Consider the following 16,380-nt stretch of genomic DNA (forward strand, 5'->3'; position numbering starts at 1 on the left):
TGTGTGTTTTTTAAAAATCTAACGCTCTCCAAAAATAGGGATAATGGGTCTCATTAACAGAGTCTTCATCTGAACAAGTTCCCTTTATTCACATCCTAATTTCTCCTAGCCTGCCAAAAGAAACCCTCATGATAAGTCATCACAGTGTAGCCCCCTGCACCCCACACATCTGTGCCTAGATGAAGTTGAGCTGAAGACAGGACAAGGATACCCAAAGAAACCCATTCACATTTCTGAGACCCATTTTCACACGAGCTTGTGTGCTTGGGCTGTAGCTGAAGATACAGCACAGCACCTGGGGTTTTCTCAACGTACAAAACAACAGCTCCCAACACTTCTGCACTCCACTCAGCACACACACGTCTTTGGCTGAAACACAAACGTTCAGTGAATATGGGGAGCTTGATTGTAATCTATAATTATTTGTGTGCCAGCACCCCAAGCAGGCACATTGTCAGAGATTGTTGCTATTTTGAACTTGTAATTGGTTACAGAAGCAGACTTCCATTGAGGTGACAAGAAGTGGGTTTGTACCTAGCCAGAGTCCCAGGAAGTGCATTAAAAATTCAGCCACAAAACATGCAAGTCTACAAAAGGGGGTATGACCACACTGCAGCTGTATTATCATAACACCAGAGAATTACAGCTTATATGTTATTTACTACTATCTCCAAATCTGATAATATACTAGCAGCACCTTGTCCTTAACAAGGTACGCCCGAGGGCATTCCTGACTGCTGATACTGCGCCGTTTAGTCTTTACAGAGTAGAATTATTCTGGAAAGGCCATAACCTACTGAGCTGCTCTCCCTGGATTGTAAGCCTACCAGAAACAGCAATCTGGAAATCTGTCCCTGAGCAACCACCAACTCTCCCTCTTGCACTACAAAGGACTATAAATATTACAGAATCATTCGGGTTGGAAAAATGTTGTGACATTCCCCTAGATTTATGCTTATTATGTCTCTTACATGCCACTAAGACACATGGGAAAACACTCATTGAGAAACAGGATGGGAAAAGAAGAAGAGAGATAAAATACCCAGCCTGTGGACCTTAATTTGACTTTCCTCCCTATGCGGAGTTTGTGTTGTTCCTTTTTTTTAACATAAGCAACCAATTGTTCTGCACATTCATAGATGGAAGCAAAGAGAGATGTCAGTACTCAGCACCTCTGCAAAGATCACTTAAGAAGCTAATTCAAGTCCTACAGGTTTAATATTTCAGACTTATAGCCCATCCAAAAGAGTGTTTCTCTTCTTAAAACAGTACTACTTTTAAACTGAAGTTTTTCCTCTTTCCCCCAGAGTGATCATTAATAATTATGTAATGAGTGCAAAACAGAGGTAAACATAAAACAGGAACTGAAAGCCCAAAGTCTCCAAATAATATTTTTATATATTATTTGTCTCATTAAATATATACAGCACTCCAGGCACTCTCATTATTATTATTCACATGCAGCCAGTCTAACAAAGATTCACCAAATTCACACCTTAAGGAAAAGAAAAACTAAAAGAAAAAGAAAAAAAAAGAAAAAGAGAGAGGAGAGAGGCAGACAGATGAAATATATCAGTGAGTCAGGGAAAGATCTATCTAATCTTGACTCAAATTTGTTTTACTGGAATTTTTTTTTAAAGAGTTCTTCATTTCCAGAACTATTTACAGCATTCCTGCTCAAAAACCTTTATAAACGTTTTCTTCACTTCTGCAAGTCTGTGAGCCATCTATGATGAAGAAATTATAGGATGAATGATGATAAGCAGTGTATGAGGAAGGCTATGGCAATTTCAAACACTCTTCTAATGGAAGGGTTCTGCAGAAGTGGGGAAGAAACACTTTCAGTTGCATATATGCTCCAAGAAATATAGTAGAATCTAAATAGCAACATAGGAAGATAATGGAGACTGATGTTTTTCTTACTGTAATCAACAATAATTTTGCCACTGACATCTGTAGGAGCAGAACTAGGGCCAATAAATTACCATAGACCCTCCTAAAAGAAGCACTCCCAGTAACTGCCTGTGATAGTTTGGCTGAGCACTTCTCTAAAAGGAGACATTATTCTTCCAAGTAGCCTGTCCTAAAAAGTCAAATATAACATTTCACTGGGCCAGGAACAGAAAAAAAGCTCTAAGTCATTAAAATATCTATCCCCAAACAACAAAACCCATTCTTCACACATTAAAAAAAAGTACATATTTTAACAGAAAAATATTGCTGTCCAATTCACTTCATACAATTTTTCCAGTGTCATGCTGAAACTTCCTGCCCTGATGTTCAGAATTTAGACTTGCAATGCGAGTTTAAATTAGCACAGGATCAGTCACCAAGCATGTCAACTGTATCATCCAGATTAGTCAAGTATGTAATACTACGGAGAGAAGAACATTTCAAAGATGTACACTGACCTAGTTTCACAGCCCAGTGTTCCAAATTATCAAGATTTCACTAACGATTGTATTTGTTTCATCTTGCCGGAGCGACTTGCTGCTTATGAAGTTCATTGATCTCCTGGTGAGAATTAATTGTAGGACCCAGTGACTTCTGTCAAAGCAATACACCTAGTTAAAATCTTTCTGTCCTATAACTTTGTTGGTGTCTCCAATATTAAAATTCAAAACTTAACCAAAGTAGAACTCCCTAGGAATCTCAAAGCAAAGCAACAACTGGAATGTAACAATTCTCTCCTCATTTTGTATTCCACGCCACACCTAAGGTCAGTTAACAAAATATATTCTGTGAATAAAAGCACAGTTATTGGTGTAATTTGCAGTGCAAATGAAAGAAAATCATTGCTGCCTAATTAACAGTACATATGTCAAGAATTCAGTAAGAAAAATGGACTTAGAAATAAAATAATAATAAATCTAAAATCTAGAAGCTCTTTATCTTCTGCTCTGAACAGAAATCGCAAGCCCTGTATGTTGCCTGATTTCTTTTATAAATAATTCACTGCTATTTTCCACAGCAGACATTTAAATCTCAAGAAGGCTTAGTGCACTAAAGAAGAGGAGCTTCATTAATCATTCTCATTCCTTGAAGCAAATTTTTAATTATGGCTTCTTGCTGAAGAAAACATTTTTTTAACTGTAGTTTTGTATGAGGACTTTCAAGAACATCTCCTCTAGGATGTCTGAGATCCTTTTAGTTTTGTTTTTCTTTTTTTCAAAACAGTAGTACTTGTGAACAGAACATTGCCCAAAAAGTCTTTAAAATATAGTGAGATGCAATTCTAATAAAGTCATAGTGCTCTAACTGAGGCTGGGCCTCGCCCACACAGTTCACTTCTCAAGTCATCACTACACTGCGATGCCCAGTTACACCAGCAGTGCAGCTCTGGGTAGTCAGAAAAAGCAAACTTGGAGCTGAATGGAGAAAGCAGATTATCATGCAGAGGTAGAATCAGTCACCCAAGCTCCACCCAGCTGCTCTGCTGCAAGGTAGCTTATTTTCAGCATGGTTGCTCTACATGCCTGTGTTGCAGTGCCTTGCTTGCAGCTCCTGAACAAGGCAGAACTGTGCTCAGCTATCAACCAGCCACATTCACTCAGGGGGACAACTTCTGAAAACAAGGCAAGTTAATCACTAGCATTTTCCAAACAAAAACAGCAACAAAAATTCAGCTGTAAAATTATCACACAAAAGACTAGTGCAGGATATGGCCCCTCAACTAAAGAAACATGGTCTGTCAATAACCTCTTCATAGCAAAGAGAGGGTAAAACACACAAAGCTTCTCAATTTATAGGCCCTGTCCCCAAACTGACATACTTTAAAAAAAAAGACATAGTTTTTAAGTTCAGAAAAAATATTTATGCAGCTGAGTTCTCTGACAACTTTGAAAAATAGCTTTGTTCCAAGTATTAGAGAGGCTGTTTATATGTAGAGATATACAATTGTAAACTGAAGGCACCCAACACATAAGCTGATCTAATAAAAGCCACAGCTTAGAGCAAGACTGTGCTATTACTAAACTGCCACAGAAATTGTATTAGCAAACAGGTGTTATCAAAGATAATTTATTCCTTTCAGTGTACAAGTTAGTTAAGGTTTGCTTTCCTGGGGACTCCACTTGATACTGAGCACCATGGGGATGTGAAACAATATTATGGATTCCCTCATGTGAGTAAATGTTTGGGATTTCTTTTTCTATTTTTAGGTTCCCCACTCGACTCTGTCAAAAGCTTCGGGAGAAGGAAGATGTGAAGAAAACACAGACAACAGAAAGCACAATATAACCATCGGCTTCTGTAGCAAAACAAAGCCCGTTTAAAACCACCCACCCAACTTCACCGTAACAGAGGTGACATGCCAAAAAAGCAAGGTGAACCTGCAGACTGAGGGACAGTTTGCTATACAAACTGTCCTGAAGAGGCAATATTCCCTGGGTGAAACCACAGGGTGGCTGTGGATCGTTAAAGCCTTGTCTAGAGATATTGAACTCTTCAGAGGACAGACACAGCATTAGGAATAATTAACTGCATTAACATTCACTACACTGCCAAGCATTGTTCATCCCCTAGTAAAATGAACTTTGGTTTTTGCCTTGATTAGCCGCCACAATCAAGGAAAACATGTCTGAAATTTGCAGACAATTTTCATGCTTGAGGAGAGAGCACTGTCTTATTCCACAGCACAAGTGCTGTATTATCCTTCACTTTTGCAGAAGAAGATGTCAGTATGAGACACACTATATGTGACAATTTAAGAGCGTGCCCTAGGGCTTAAATCAGCGCAGTGCCAAAGTCTAGAGATCCTCGCAATCACAGACAGCCTGACCTCACTGCAAGGCTCCGAAAAGCAGCTACATTTCCTAAATTCTGAGCTGGACAAGGCCTCTTTATGAAAGGTCCTGGGAAGAAGCTCGTTTCTTTTTTTAGATTGTGTGGTCTGTCAATGACTTGTCAAAAGCTTGAAAACAGACAGAATATTTTCTTGCCTAAACCAGTTGCTTTTCTTCCAGTAAAACCCATTTTTTAACAGTTTCACACAAGATATAATATGTAATAATGTGCTTCTGACATGCTCTGATAACATGGAGCAAGAACAAGAGGGGAAGTCAGCTGCTAATCACCACGCAAACTTCTCCAAGAGGCTTTAGGCAGTGGAGATGGATAGAGTTGTGTAGGTGAGGCCATGTGAGCAATTCAAGGGTGACCTTTACCAGTGCTAATGGCAACCCTCTGTGATTTCAGTTGCAATGGCATTTGACTGCAGAGGGACAGAGCTCCCTAAGTGCCAGCCCACCCTGGTGACATGCTTATCATTGCTGCACATGCAGACCCACTTTTCATGCAGGGCCTTTTCTTGGTCTGCAGGCAGCTTTCTCCAACCAGCATAGCAGTTAGGCATTGCAGTCTGGAGCAGCAGCATAATGTCTTCCAACACAGAAACAGTGCTATATTGATAGAAAAATGGCCTTAAACTGTCATCACAGCTCATTCTTCTCACATGAGCTTTTTAAAAGTGGGATAACCACATTAATATGTGGTGTTGTTAAGGTGGTATGTGTCTCTTAACACACTTACAGCTATGTAGTTACTGCAATATGCTCCAGCTATTCTTACTTGAGAACCAGGTGGTGTCTTCCCAAAGCAAAGTTTTCCTAACTCAGCCATCCATGTCACACTCTCAGATGTCTGTAGTCAAACACTGCTCATTTTGCTTTGCATTTTGAAAGGAGTTTGGATAAACCTTTCCCTGTGTTTTCCCCACATCTGCACTTGCCTGGACTTCAAAGGCAATATATGTACCCATCCACATTATTTCTACCAGAGGCATTACATCACTTCCAACATGCCAATGACTGCCAATATCTGAATCTCATTGCTGTTCCTGCTGTGGGATCTCCCTTTGCTGCCGTTCCATGGATATCTGTGAGTGCTTGTAAGCTCTGGAGCAAGCAGAAGAAAATGTCTCATAATTAATCTGCTATTGTCAGCTCCTCATCTATGAAATATGTACAACACAGGGACCCACGCTGGAGAGGGTCTCTTTGCCTCAAAAACAACAGCTCTAGATACAAAACATAAAAACACACAAAAGTCTGTGTGTGACTCAACACGGAGATGAACTCTATTTAGAACTATCCTTCAACCAGGTACTGGAGTGATGTGGAGATCGGAATTCAGCAACTTAAGCTCTCTGGCTGTGTTCTGCTTTCACAGATCCCCAGAGTTGGTTCTCACAGGTATGTCCATCTCACCAGGCATTGCAGGGACTGCTGTGTGATTCTGCAGTCTGCAGTTTCCTCTCACTCAAACCTCCACCATGGACCAAACTTGTCCTTGGCCGCACACCTATGCAAAATGCATGTAACTGGGGGCTGGATCCTACACAGCACAGTGGTGCTACGAAGCTAAAGTGCTCAGCACCTTTCAGAAGAGAGGCGTTACTGTTCCATTATTTTAAGACACTGTTGCCAACAGGCTTGGCCACTTCCATGGGCATACATGTCAGCTATTCTGAGACAAACGGGCTGCCTGCACTGCATTCCTTCTGGTCTCGTCAGCCTCTGTCTATCATCTGTTTTCCATTTCATTCCTTTACCTCCCATTCTTTAAAAGTATCTGTAGGGTTGAAAAGTATCCGGCTGGCTTCCCGGCCCCTGCTGCTGGAAGCAGAGTCGTTTTTGTTACTTGTTCCAGGGAGCAGGCCAGAAGCAGCCAGCCAGGGAGAGCATCAAGCCAAGAAGTGGAGTTTTAAGAGGTTCATGGGTTGATTTCTTCCTTCTTGTAATCTTTACCTCCTGCATTGAGATTTTCCAAGCACACCAAGAGCCACTGGGCCTGTCCCTGGCATACATTCATGTTCAGACCACAGTGGTCGTGGTCACAGGCCATTGTGAATCACTGCGCTGAGAATGACTCACTCTTTCCTGCACTCACTGTTACCTTGCATTCACTTAAGAAATTAATTTTAATCAAAATAATGCAAACTCCTTCATGTTGCTTAGTCTTTGAGTAGTTTATATTTGCTTTACTCTTGTGCCTAACTGATTAAACAAAAATGGCATCCTGGCCTGCATCAGGAATGGTGTGGTCAGCAGGAGCAGGGAAGTCATTCCGCCCCTGTACTCTGCACTGGTTAGATCTCACCTTGAGTACTGTGTTCAGTTCTGGGCCCCCCAGTTTGGGAAGGACATTGAGACGCTTGAGCGTGTCCAGAGAAGGGCGACGAGGCTGGTGAGAGGCCTTGAGCACAGCCCTACGAGGAGAGGCTGAGGGAGCTGAGATTATTTAGTCTGGAGAAGAGGAGGCTCAGGGGTGACCTTATTGCTGTCTACAACTACCTGAGGGGTGGTTGTGGCCAGGAGGAGGTTGCTCTCTTCTCTGAGGTGGCCAGCACCAGAACGAGAGGATACAGCCTCAAGCTACATCAGGGGAAATTTAGGCTTGAGGTGAGGAGAAAGTTCTTCACTGAGAGAGTCATTGGACACTGGAATGGGCTGCCCGGGGAGGTGGTGGAGTCGCCGTCCCTGGGGCTGTTCAAGGCAGGATTGGACGTGGCACTTGGTGCCATGGTCTAGCCTTGAGCTCTGTGGTAAAGGGTTGGACTTGATGATCTGTGAGGTCTTTTCCAACCTTGTTGATACTGTGATACTGTGAAAATAAGCCACCTGCATGCTAGAACCATTGCATAGGTTCAACTAAGCTAGGGTGGGTTTGTCCTTCCAATTGTGTGCAATAACAAAGAGCACATGAAGGCATGCAGCTTGGACCATGAAACACAACATTAATCAGTCACCTCTTGACCTTGCGCTGTATTGCCAATATGCCAAACTCTGCTAAGCCCAAGCATATTCCATGCACTGTGCTCTCTGTCAATAGCCATTCAAATATTTCTCTGCCAATAAAAGTCAAAACATTTCTCTACCCCCTCCAGCAACAACAGAGTTTCTTAACTCTTCATGAAAATTCAAATGAAAAATATTGACAAGTTTTCATTGCTTTTAAACACCACAAAAAACAGCTCCATCTACTTTTCCCCTTATTTGCAAATCTTGTGGACTTTTAATTCCACTTTCATCATCTTGAAAACCTGAGAATCTGTTTTTATGTGGCCTGCAGAAGAACAGCTTCAGAGCTTCTCAAGAACAGCCTAACTGAATCTCATCAGCCTTACCTCTGAGCTTTTTTGTGAAAAGCTTTGGGATCTTTCGTTAGAGAAGGCGCTCTGCAAATGGATGCTTATCATTTGCACAATGAACACATAAACACAAAGCTGACAGAAAAGAGCTCTTATCTGCAAGACTACACGTCTTCTGAAGCACAGCTTGCCACAGCTGCTCCTCAGCACACTCTACCATCTCCTGCCAGTCAAAAAGCTAGCCTGGGCAGGAAGGGTAAGGCTAGATTTCTGCATCTTTTGTCCAGAAAGTACTTTATTTTATGTTAGTGAGCAAGGGATTTATCAGAGAAAGGAACTATAATAGTTTGATACCTTTGTGGTGTGAGGAAACACAGCAGTGATGCCCCGAGATGGATCAAGCCTGGGTCCCTGCGTGCGAGATGTCCCTGTGGGCTGGGGAGCCATGTACCTCTGGGCAGCTGAATTACTACCTGTGAGTATCAGAAATTAGAAAAGTCAAATGAAGGAAAGAAAGGATGAGAATACCATCAAAGTAAACTGTTTGGAAAGAAGGTTCTTAATGAGTCTCTTGATAGTTTTATTGGTTTTGGAAAAGGAGGGGGGAAATATGTCTGACCCTTTCTGGAAATGTGGTGAAACTCTTCTTCATTTTTGATTAGCCTCTTCCAAATGTAGTTCCACATTATTTCTGGAACATTCTAACAGAGGTATTTTCTTTCATTCCTGTTCTAGACCCAGTCCCTTGACAGATGTCTGAAAAGTGATGCAAACTTCAGTGGACATAAGGAGAATGTATGCTATTAGATTTTGCACTGTAACAAAGATTCTAGTGAATTATTTTCTCTCCTGACACTATATATAGTAATTTCTAAATCAGTCATGCAAGTCATTATGTTCCACAAAGAATTTACAGTTGTAGAGACATTAATTTCCTTAGACCTTTAACACTCCCCTTGTAAAGAGACTGTTTCTTGAACTCTCATAGTACTTACTGCTCTCAGTCCTACAGTATGTTCATGGTGTTGCTAACTTCAAACAAAAGGGAATAAAATAATGAGAGAAAAGCTACAAGTTGCATTTTCCTGCACCCCTTGAGTTTTTATTTAAGGTCCCTCAGCTCTAGCATCCTATTTCTCACACAAAGCTTCTTTCTGTCTTTTTGTACTTTTTTTCATAAATAGAAAACCTCTCACAGCAGCTCAAGTGGCTCTGCCTTGGATACTGCCCTAGAGTTTCCAGCCCTGGAATAACTTCTGACTAGCCATGATTTATCTGGTTGGTCAGAGGTTACTATACACAGAAATGCAATTTCTTCCTCACATTCGCTCTATCCCTCTTTGGCAACTCCAGGTGTCATCAACAATCTGCAGCATGCCATTTTATGGCCTTTACTCCAGGACTTTATTCAACTGAGATCCTTTTTGCTGAGCAACGCTGCCTAGAAAGAGCCAGAATTCTTTTCTCTGCATATATTTAATTAGTGCAACTGCTGGTTTAGGTACTAAAGAGCTGTAAATTCTCTCACAGTTGTTCTGTCCTTACAATGCTGTTGGTGTATTGTTTCAGCTTGACATTTGAAGAAAATGTCCTTTGATTCCTGACTGCATTCAAGTGTGGGATGATGCTCCATTCTGGAAATTAGTGTTGAAAATTACCTGGTTTCTCCACAGCTTCCCAATTTTAACTTAGGTTAAATACCATTAAGGCTTTGCATTAAGCTTTCTGAGTTCTGTACTTTGATGACCCACTTGAGACGGGCAACTGACAAGGCTCAGTCTCCTTAGTTCTGGCAAAATAAATTAGTTTTCCCCTGTTCCTGATATTGATTTAAATAGAAGGCAGGAAATCTGTATGCAACAAGCCTTTACTTTCTCTGCAAATATATTGCTATGCTGCTTCATCTCTTCTGTTTTTTAATCAAGATCTCACAATAATCTACAGCAAAGCAGATCAGATCATTACCTACTTCCACTGCTTGCTAGTTAAACCTGGCTGGGGGAAAGGCTGGTACACAGCTGAGTCTAGCCCAGAGTCAAGTACTTGTAATTGTCTTTCTAATTAATATTTAGAAAACTGGCAGTGACAAGGAGAAATTACCATGCTTTGCTTCATCTTATTAGGTAATGGCAGTGTTGCTCTTTCTGCTACAAACTTTTGAAAACAGTTCTCTTACTAGACCATAGGTTTAAAGGTTGTCAGGAACAAAAGGGCCTAAGAGACAAGGGAGCTTTTGTTAAATAATTTTAATTAGAAAAGTCTGGAGTGTTTACAGATTATATAGAAGAAAATTTCACAAACCCTTCTACATACTAGCCATGGTCTAGACCCATACTCCTGAAGAGAATAGGAATTTATAGTTATCTTCAATGTGAGCATAATCTGGCTCAGTATAGCCGAGAATGCAGCACTGATCTATGATTGAAAGGGCAGTTCAGAGTAAGGAAAGGCATTTCCTCCAAAGGAGGAAGATATAGCTTTCATTTTTCTTACTAGCTGCTCTAAGGTATTCCCAAGCCTGATATATGGCATTCATGATTTGCAGCATTCAAAAATCCTCTGTGCCTAGATACAGGGGTTTTCTTTAGTCCTTTTCTTGTTTGTTTTTTTTTTTTCTCTTATTTGAAATAAAACTGATGCCTGATTATCATCTGTAGCAAATCTGCATGCCAACATTCATCAAATTAGGCCACTAGGTACACTCTTGGCTCATTTTTAAAATGCTTCCAGCTCAGGCTGCCTAGTGCCTTCACCAAAGCAGATGCACAACTGCAGTTTTATAAGGCTAATTTTTAAATACCAAGGACTGAAAAATATTGGTCTAACAAAAAGTCAAGAATAATATCCCTTGTCAGCTAGAGCTAGCTGAATAAGAACGAAGGTGGCACAAAGAAGTCAGCCAGCCAGTAATCACGTTAAAGAACACGATTCTGTTACAGGAGCACATGATAGGAGAAACAAAAACAGGCTCTGAGCACTGCTAAACCACCAAAGAAACAAGAAAAAATTCTAGGACTGCACATCATTGTTTTAAATATTGAAATACGAGCAATTACTTTGCAGGCATGCTTTAATCTGACATCTAATTTACCAAATACCTTCTAAGAAGAGAGATATTACTCTGAGTCTCCCTGGGAAAGCAGCAGCGATCATAGAATCGCAGAAGCATTTCAACTGGAAAAGACCTTTACACAGAATTGTTGTGGTTGGAAAAGACCTTTAAGATCATCAAGTCCAACCATCAACCCATGGAGTACTGATTTTTGCAATGAGTCAAAAGGTCAAGAAAGAACATGAACAAAGGAAATGTTACCAAAGTTATTAACTTCATAGGGCCCAACATTTACATTAACTGTTTTAAGTAAAGCAGTATCAACGAATACATTCAGTGACCTGCAACAACAAATCCTACGTCAATGTGTACAGCATCTTTCTAAACCAAACACTCCAGAGTGCAATTGATCGATAGTCAATGCTCCCACCCATTGCACAGTCACACTTCCACTGTGGTTATAGTGGTGTCAAGAGGGACACAATGTCTTCTAGGCAATTAGCTGATTGGTATCTTTATTACTAACTCTCACAGAAACTCTTGACCCACTTTTGCCCCTCTTCTTTCTCTCTGTTTTTGGTTCTTAGCTTGAACACATGCCTCCCAGACTACCTGAGAAACAGAAGGCAGTTCCATGCCACACACTATTCAAACCATTTGCTATATTCACAGATGATACCTTCAGATTAACATTAAGCACATGATACATTGGCTCTCATTACATTACTTCAACTGTAGCATGTCACATTATGTCAGCCAAGGTCAACATTCAATGTGACATGATATGATCTAACACGATGCAGGGTTATTGCCTCCTGTGTTAGGAATCTTAGGCTAAGAAACAGAAATAGAACAAGCAGATGCACATAACAGATCACTTTATAATACTCCTGGGAAAAGGAATTAGTATTAAACCCATTGCAGCTTTTGCCAGTACCCTCCTTACTGGATTCAGCTACCAAAACATGGCTTTTTCCTTTTTTTTTCCCCAAAGTGATACCCAAGGCTTGGCAAATCAGTCAGACTGATACTTGGAATGCACCACAGGAGGAATTTCAAATAATTCAGAGTCCACAGTCTCTGATCACGCTACTAATACTCTCTGCTCTCCTAGACTTCAGTGACCCCTGCTTCATGAATAAAGTGAGTGATAGCACTGAAAGTCCCAAAGGATCTTAATTCTGCAGAGCAATGTGGGGGCTTGGCCTGCAGAGTGACAAACCATAAGAGGGAAACGTTTAGCTGCAGTACTAGGCTCAGTATGTATCAGAGAAGGATAAAACTTTAAAAGAACCCATAAGTCTTCTGGAATTTTAACTTGTTTTCACACACTGTGTAGCTTCCAAGTTACAAGCTCTGTTCCCTCTTCAGTTACACCCACAGAACTGCATCTGTGCTCTGAGGACAGAGCGAGACCAAAGTTAAACTCAGCCATATGAGTCAAAGGGGCTGGTTATATTCATGGAATTCTGCTGCATGGCTGTAACCTCCTGGTTTTATGTCTTGTGCCTACTACAAGCACAGCCAGTATGTGCAGTGTAAGGATGGTAGTTTCAGCTTCACACACAGAAGCCAGTCAGATTCCCAGGGAATAATGAACAGGAAATTCTCATACTAGGTTAAACCTTTAGTTTTTAAATTAGAGCTAACAACCGCTCATAAAGCACAATAATCAGTGGCCAATGAGATCATTTAATATCTGGCAAAAGAAAAAAAAGCAGATTTTCAAGACCCCATCCTGTCTCTGACAGAACACAAGGATGTATCATTTTCAGAACAAAGGGTAAGCTAGTCGCAGCTGACTTCACATTTCTCTATTTTTCTGTTCTTCTTTGTAAACATGAAGGTAATGTTTTCCTTTTTAGTATTCTGTGACAACAGAAAACGCAAGCATTATTTTATTAACCTTTAAATGCAATTTGGTTGTTCTCTTTCCATTTCAGCTCTGGAGCTTTGATGTCTGAGTGACATTGGATATACCTTAAGGGCTCAAAAAAAAAAGTTCAATAGGCTTCGTAGCCTCAGCATAAAATATAGAATATAGAGGGGAAATAAATAAATAAGTACACACACACACATATTTCCCTCTTTTATGACTTTGAAGAGCCACAGCTGTCATTTTGTTCCTTGCTCTTTCCTCGGGGTAAAGATTATCCGATGAGATAGGAATGAGCATGGTAGAGTCCTTAGAGTGGATGTGGAGAAGCTGATATTTTTACCTAGTCAGCTAGCATGGCAGGAGTGGGGAAGGGGGAAAAAAGCCACCTCTAAAGCCTTTAGCAATATCCTTGGATGTACCCAGAGAGCTGTTCCCCAAACTCAGGGAATGCTGACCTCAGGACTTATCTGCACTATTGCTGTGCATCCTGCAGAACCCAGGGGAGGGGGGGAAAGGGAATCTTGATTTTCCAAGAACAGTTCCACTTGTGTCAGAATTGACTCAAAACCAAAGCAAACGTTAATTCCTCAATTCAAGCCAGGAAAACAAATCCTTGGAATAAAGCATTATTTTGAGACACCTTCAGCACCACAATACCAAACTTTAATCCTAAATATAGCCCTATAATTTCATCAAAACAACCTACCAGTGCAGAAAAACACAACACAGGTTTAGAACTTTTTGACAGCACCCTCTTCTAATACTACAAGCAATAAGATGAATACTTGACCTTTTTAATATCTCAGTCCTTAAGAGAAATGCTACAAACAATCCCAAAACTTTCAATTCAGAAGCGGGACTGACCATACCACAAAAGTCAAGATGAAACACTGATCTCTGCTAACATCCATTTTCCTGAATTCTGTGACTTGTGCCTTCAAGGACCTAATGAACTCTGTCATTCTAACCCTAATTCTCAGCATAGCTCCTCATACAGGTAACTGATGTATTACTTTTGCAAAAGACAGTATCAGGCATACCAGCACCTGCCCTTTTAACACATTCCTTTTACAAGCACTCTCTGGAGAGCTCTTTACACCACGGGCTCTTTTCCCAATCAGTCTAGCAAAGACCAGAATGTCTGGGGTTTTGTTCAGCTAACAGATCTTATTAAAACTTGTCCAAGGTTTTGAACAACCATAATGCATCTTGCTACTGTTCTGGATTAAGGTTAGACCTACAGGATTGTGGAGATGTCTTTTGGATCTTACTATGGCTGGGAGCTTTGCTTTGATGTCTGCAGTCTCAGTATTCAGAACAGAGCTTATGTTTAGGACATACTATATTGCATCTACTTCTACAGAAAACAAGTCAATAATAAGTAAATAAGTCCTGACAGTGGTAACTCAGTTCATTTTCATAAACAGCACAAGCTCCTGATGGGGAAATAGCAGAACAGTGTAAGACAGGATAGCAGGTGTCACTACAGAAGTGGCAAATCTCCACCACTTGATCCTTAAAACAAGCTTGCATAATATAGTTCAAGATATAAACCAGTTCAAATATATTTTAACTTTAGTTCAGAAATGAAGGGGTGAGCTTCTACCAGGTTACTCATTTGCAGTGACCCTCCTCTTTTTCTTTGTTTGTATTGTGCTGAGGAAAAAAAAAAAAACACACTCACTTAAATCCTGCCCTTATCAAAACAAACAGAGCCAAGTTACATATTGCATGTACTACTCTGTCATTTGTCAGTAAGCGAAGGCAGAAAGCAAAGCAGCAGGGTGATATAGTGACTATAACTAATGTTGCTAAATATCACAACTTTTTTAGCAAGTCTGGCTTCTCTCTTCAGTAAACAAGAGACAGTCACTGAGCTTGGCAACAATAAAGAATTTGTGTGTGTGTAGGTGGGTGCATTTTGCTGCCAGAATTATAGGAGATCCAGTAACAGTGAAGTATTCTGATTCAAGCTAAAGGCAGTTCTCTCCCGAGAGATGGTAAATTCCCAAGTATTCCCAGGCAAAAGCTAATGCAAAGGTGAGTTCAATTTCTTGCAGGGGATTATAGAGAGGAAATGAATATTTACATTTCAATCTCAGAATAACATTCACTGCAAATCTTTGATATCTTGAAAACAAACCTGACAAACATTTCTTCTTTTTTTTTCCTATTGGTTGGTTTCTTTCTTATTTTTTTTCCTTTTCCCAAGGCTTCCCCTAGATCTAAGCAGGCTATGATTTTTAAAGAGCACGTTGAACCTTCAGAAAAGCTTTGTCAAAGCCTGGACTACAAAATACCATTCAGGAAAACCACAGAGCTGCAAGAACTCAGATTAAAGTGTAAACAGAAGAAGATACAATAAAGAAAAACTGCATCAAAGGGGCAAAGGGCCAAAAGCACCGAACATCCAAAAGGGGAAAATCCCAGTGGTCATATTATTACCTGCATTGATAATCAGGTAGGGCAGTGTCAGCACAGAAGTGAACAGGAACATCACTGTTAAGTGCCTGCCTGAACAATTTAGCATCCTTAAAATATTCCAAAGCTACTCCAGTTTGAATTAAAAGCATTTTTAACCTACAGAAGGTTTCAAGAAGGAGTGAATAATCATGGTACACTTTGCCTGCAAATAGAATTTCCTGGCTCGTACACCATATACCCTAAATCTCTGTGTTTTTTCATCTGTCAATCTTTATTATAAAAGTTCCCACTCAGGCTGAATAGCTGTCTTCCAAGACCTCATCTGCTCGTGGCACTGACTCCTCATTTGAAGCCAGGCCTTGTTGGAGATGTCATCTGCACACCAAACCATAATGTCATATGCAAAGGACTATGACTTTAGTTAGGAGACTGAAAGATGGCATAGATGTGTTTAAGGAACAGAAAATTTCCCTCCATGTAAATGCCCCAGGCGAATGGACAGTAAGTGTATAGAGATGCAGATCATACAGACTAGCATACACAGATGAATTTCCAAGGAGATTTGTTTTTCAAAGCTACCATGGGAAATGAGCAATCTTTAAATAAAGTGCTTGGTAGAACACACCTGGCTGCAGGCAAAATTTAAATTTGGGTTTTTAGGTTACAGGGAGAGAAAATATCACCAAAAAAAAAAAAAAAAAAGTCATGTGTGATTCAGATGGAGCCACTCTTGATGTCAGTTTGGATGAGTTTACTGGCATATACATAAAGATATTTTAGGCTTGTGGAAGCTGGGCTCCTCTGCTGTCCTTCCAGTCACCAATTGTGCTAAGAAATGTTGATATTAGTTTGACTGATATTTGATATAATGATCTTCAAAGCAGTAAAAAAACATTCTCAGCCAAGGCTGCTTAAGGAAGGGCAGCATTGTCAGAG

At 40.4% G+C, this 16,380-nt stretch overlaps 2 long non-coding RNA genes across 3 annotated transcripts in view; both read right to left on the bottom strand.

Annotated features, from left to right (window-relative positions):
- Positions 1-8,512, bottom strand: part of LOC135182970 (uncharacterized) — a 33,559-nt gene extending 25,047 nt beyond the window's left edge. The window contains exon 1 of the long non-coding RNA XR_010305367.1: positions 8,444-8,512. This is a non-coding gene — a long non-coding RNA (uncharacterized LOC135182970). The remainder of the gene's footprint in view (positions 1-8,443) is intronic.
- The window catches only part of LOC135182969 (uncharacterized), a 123,211-nt gene that overhangs the window by 32,976 nt on the left and 73,855 nt on the right, over positions 1-16,380 (bottom strand). The window contains exon 4 of one of the 2 annotated variants that reach the window (XR_010305364.1): positions 8,514-8,562. The exons of the other annotated variant lie outside the window; for it this stretch is intronic. This is a non-coding gene — a long non-coding RNA (uncharacterized LOC135182969). Of the gene's footprint in view, positions 1-8,513; positions 8,563-16,380 lie in introns of those variants that run through there. 2 annotated transcript variants of the gene reach the window in all.

The sequence above is a fragment of the Pogoniulus pusillus genome, chromosome 17, assembly GCF_015220805.1.
Source record: "Pogoniulus pusillus isolate bPogPus1 chromosome 17, bPogPus1.pri, whole genome shotgun sequence".
Taxonomy (NCBI): domain Eukaryota; kingdom Metazoa; phylum Chordata; class Aves; order Piciformes; family Lybiidae; genus Pogoniulus; species Pogoniulus pusillus.